At 39.6% G+C, this 4985-nt stretch overlaps 1 pseudogene; it reads left to right on the top strand.

Annotated features, from left to right (window-relative positions):
- The first annotated feature begins 2432 nt into the window (after window positions 1-2432).
- Window positions 2433-3651, top strand: LOC133099964 (solute carrier family 22 member 10-like; annotated as a pseudogene).
- The last annotated feature ends 1334 nt before the right edge of the window (window positions 3652-4985 follow it).

Genomic DNA, 4985 nt, shown 5'->3' on the forward strand with positions numbered 1-4985 from the left:
AATTGGGAGTAGTTCCTCTGTCTTTTCATTTTACTTAACTTTCTTTATTTCTGTGAATTTAGGAAACACTACTTCAGTCTTGAAGGGGTGTTTTTAGGTAAGAGTATCTCTGTGCAGACTTTGTGTGTCCAATGTCTTTGGTGCAAGGGCTGGTTTTCATATGGATGCCAACCATGTCTTTCCTCAGTGTGTACTCGTCCTCATCACCTTGATAGGTGATGCAATTGGTTTGGGGATATCTAAAGCCTGTTCACAGTGTGATGTGGGCATTTCTTTCTGCTCCATGCCTGCTGTCACTCTTGGAGTAGAAGTTCTGAGGGTCAGGTTTCATCAGGTTTCATTACTCTTGAGTGCATGCCCTGCAAAACAAAGGGGAGTGTGGAAGCAACTGAGGCCCATGTGCTCACAGAGGATAAAACCGCTGCCTGTGTAAGTGTTTGCAGCTCCGCTTGGATGTAAACCAACGTTGCATACTTTTCCTCATGTGTTTGTCCTAGATCTAGTGCAAGGCTGGGATGTTCATACCTGGCATTCACTAGGCTGGGGCTGAGGCTTGAGGCATTGTGGCTGCAGGAATTGAAGTGGCTGCACTGTCATTAGATACATGAGCTCCCTACCCATTTTCTCCCAGGGCCTCTCTGTTCCAGATCCAGCACTAAGCTGTGGTGTGGAGTGAGGGTGTTCACCTCATTCAGATTGGGGGGTGCAAAGAGGCAGTCACTGCCAGTGCAAAACTTGCTCTATCCTGATTGTTGCAAGCCAGCAGGTGTGCTCTCCTTGCAAATATTGCCAAGGCTTCTCAAACCCATCTAACTGTCCCAGCAGTTCTCCCAGCAAACAAGGGGGCTTATCTCCTCCACACAGGACGTTGGACTGGGATTCCCAGTCTGTGACTCGACCAGCTTGCTCCCCAGGGTGAGGGTCTACCCTTGCAGATCTTCTCTTATTTTCAGATCCCTCTCAAGGGTGGGAGTTCTGGCTTTACACCTTTTTTCCATCCTAGCCGGTTATGTGAAAATCTTTCTTCCTAAGTAAATGGAAACATCTTCTGACAGTTTCCATTTAGTATTCAGTGAGAATTGTTCTACATGTAGATGTATTTTTGATTTTTTTATGGGGGTAGTTGAGCTCCATGTCCTCCTACCCTACCATCTTGATCTCTCCCTTCTATAAGATAGTTTTAAATGACAGAATTTAAACAAAGGAAAACTGATTAATTGTTGCCAAATTTGGAAAGGAAATGATAGGAGCAAGGGCGGGTGGTATATTTATATCAGTACAACAAGAGGGATGCCTGTGGAGAGGGAAATCTTTAGTATCTTGACTGTGGTGGTGGGCACGGGAAGCTATACAGATGATAAAACTATATGGTACTAAGTATACCACACACACATAAACACAAGTACAGGTAAAACTGACTGGGAAAATCTGAATAAGATCAGTAGATTTTATCACCCTCAAAAAATTAGTAGTAATATTATACTATAGTTTTGCAGATATTACTATTGGGGGAAACAGGGTGAAGTGCATGCAGTTTCTCATTATATTATTTCTTGCTACTGCATGTGAATCTGTAATAATCTCCTAAAGCATCTCAATTAAACATATAAATGATTGGAATGGTATAGCATGCAAATTATATGCATAAGAAACCTGGAATGTTTATATTAATATGAGAAATTACATACTTGAAATCGAGGAACATTACTAGAGATAAAGAAGCCAAGTTCATAATGAGAAAATGATCAATTCATCAGGATTCTGAACACTGGCACATAAATGATCCTTAATATATTCTGTAAATGAATAAATAAACCTGAGAAAACAAACCCTTATGTTAGCTTACCATTACATTTCTTCCGTATCTTCACTTGAAGGAATTTAAAATTATTGTGAGGTGCTGGTGTGATTTAAACTAAAGCATAATATCAGTTACCAAAAGTTAGTAATGGCACGATATTTCACTTTGCTTTAATTAAAAACAAAGGATTGTAGTTTTTAAATTACTGTAGTCTAAAGTCAGTATAAAGCAGAAAACACTTGCTTTCTCTTCTTTCCACAGGAAAATCATAAAGCAGTTCACTTCTGTGTGTCTCAAATTCCATTTTCTGGAAATGACTGAAGACCCTGTAGCAGGTTTGTTTTAACTTGTTTAGAGAACGTGTACATGCCGAAGTCCAATATTGATTTTACAGAGTAACTGAGGAGAAGCACATTCAGAGAGTAAATCTTTAAACAGATGTAATGGTCATCAGATAGAAGTATCTTTGGTAAATTATTTTCTCTGTGACTTTACTACAAAAAGTAATACCTACTGATTCCAGCAGGACTGGGGAAACTGCTTCCACTGCTCTCTTGCAGTAGTGAGGTGATGGGACCCATTGATGAGAAACTGGTGTGAGGTCACATAGACTTAGTGTCACCTCTTCAGAATGACATTTGAGGAGCTCCTGGATGAAATTGGTGGCCTGGGGAAATTCCAGATCCTTCAGCTGGTTTTAATTCTTCCTTCTTTCATGATAATAGTTTGTCATATACTGTTGGAGAACGTCACTGCAGCCATTCCTTGTCATTACTGCTGGGTCCACATCCTTGATAATGACACTGTCTCTGATAATGACACTGGGGTCCTCAGCCCTGATGTCCTCCTGAGAATCTTCATCCCGTTGGATTCTAACTTGAAACCAGAGAAATGCCATCACTTCCTCCTCCCCCAGTGGCAGCTCCTTCACCTGAACGGGACCTTCCCCACCATGACTGACCTGGACACAGAGCCCTGTGTGGATGGCTGGGTTTATGACTGAAGCTCCTTCTCCTCCACCACCGTGACTGAGGTAAAGGCCCCATTTACCTTTTTGTGAGTATATGGTCTGGGTGTTTAGAATAACATAAAATCAACAAGGTTCATGTCTTCAGTTACTGAGTAGATAGTGTAGCCAGCTCTCTTTCATTCTTTTAGGAAAACTGATTGCTTATCTATTTAATGCCAAACACTTACATTACAATTGATGACAGCAAAATCAACAACTGGATATGAATTTTACTATCACTAAGCTTTAAATTTAATGTGAATATTGATGGTTAGATAAGTACTTGATATAAATTGTGGAAAATTATTCTTGGTCATTTGCTCTTAACCTAGTTGCAAATTATAAATATTTGTATTAATTTTTAAAAAATGCCCTACCCTGGATACTTGTCAGAGAAACAAATCAGAGTGCATTTCACTCTAGGTGTGAAATCCAGGCATCAGTATTGAAAAAATAACCTCAATGTTTTCAATACATGGTAAGGATTGAGTACCACTGAGGTATGCAGTGTTAAGAGAATATGAAGATTGGCCTTAATATAATCTAAAAGATTTTGTTGAGGATTTTTAGAAAAAAAACATGCTTAAGCTGAGACATGAATAATACAGATCAGTAAATGTAGTAAAGGGAAGCCCAGAGGACACGCATTTCACTGAGGGTTTTCTGAGTGAGTAAACATTGAGGGATGTAAGATGCTGTGAAGCTCCTCTGTGCTGGTTTCCTTCTCTTCCAGTGGGACCTAGTATGTGATCATCAGTCACAGAAACCAGTGGCTCAATCCCTATTCATGGCTGGAATGCTGGTGGGGGACTTCATATAGTGCCATCTCTCAGACAGGTGAGTGTCTCTAGATCATTGTTGCCCTACTGTGTGGTGTTTTCACAGTTTATGATTAATTGTTTCATAAAGAAGGGTTTATTGAGTTTCGGTAGACAATTTCTACTGCTGTGAGTTGCCTTGGTTCCCAAGGAGCTATAGATGGAAATGTAGAATTAGACTCATTGTGATGAATGTCATTTTGTTGCCACAGAGCTCTCTGTACTGGGCACAGAAATGATATCTCCATAAGATCTGGGGGCATTTCAGAATAGTATTTTTTAATGAAACTGCTTTATTGGAAATGAAAGAGTTGCTAGAGAAGAAACATTCAATTTGAAATTCTGAAGGCAGGAGCGGAGAGGTTCCTCCAGTGCCAGAACGCTGGGAACTGTAGTTGGGAAGTGACTCAGAAAAGTATTTAGAGGTAAGTTACCATAAACTTCATTTATTATATAAAGAGGAGGAGTTATCAATGAGAAGGGAAAGGAAGTTGCTCCAAGATAAGAGTTCAGCCTGTTTTAGGAAACAGCAATGCAGGCCTTTGCCATAGCTTCTGTATTAAGTCCCTCACAGATTCAGTGAGCTGAATGCTTGTGGGTTCCCACATTGGTCATGATGTCGTCGTTACCCCACTGTAATTAATATTCATTTCTATAAAACCTGGTGTTTGTTATAGGGTATTGAAGTTGAATTAAGACATAATTGTGACTATAATCTGTATGTTTGATTTTGTAAAAAAGAAAAAAAAAGCCTCATTAGAGGTAATACTTGCAACTGTGTAAGATAACTAAGCTATAGACCGCAGGTGTTGTAATTTGTGGTATGAGAAGTTTGGGTTATTCTGTACCTGGCAGTGGTCATTTAAAACTAAGAGGACAACCATGGCAGCCATACACACAAGCCTCCCATGGGGTATGGGAGGCTTAAAATGTTCCTTGTCATCGGTAAGACTAACATCATTTAATCTGATAGCTGAAAACTGTGAACTTTGAATGTGTTACCCCAATATAATTCATAAAAGATTTCAGGGTCATAGTGTTCATATGGACTGTTTTCTGACTGAGACCTTTATAATGATTCACAATTAAATGCTGATTGATCAGTTTACATGGGCATAGGGTGATACATGTGTGTGTGTGAGTCTGTGTGTGGAAGTGTGTTATGACAGGAGATGAGAGAGGAAAATTAGGTGAAGAATAGGGAGCCTTATAGCGAAGCTAAAGATTTTGAACTAAAAATAGGCAAAAAGATTCCATATATATGTGTTAGCATACGGTATTTGCTTTTCTCTTTCTGACTTACTTCACTCTGTGTGACAGACTCTAGGTCCATCCACCTCACTACAAATAACTCAAT

Source organism: Eubalaena glacialis, chromosome 10 (assembly GCF_028564815.1).
Source record: "Eubalaena glacialis isolate mEubGla1 chromosome 10, mEubGla1.1.hap2.+ XY, whole genome shotgun sequence".
Classification (NCBI taxonomy): domain Eukaryota; kingdom Metazoa; phylum Chordata; class Mammalia; order Artiodactyla; family Balaenidae; genus Eubalaena; species Eubalaena glacialis.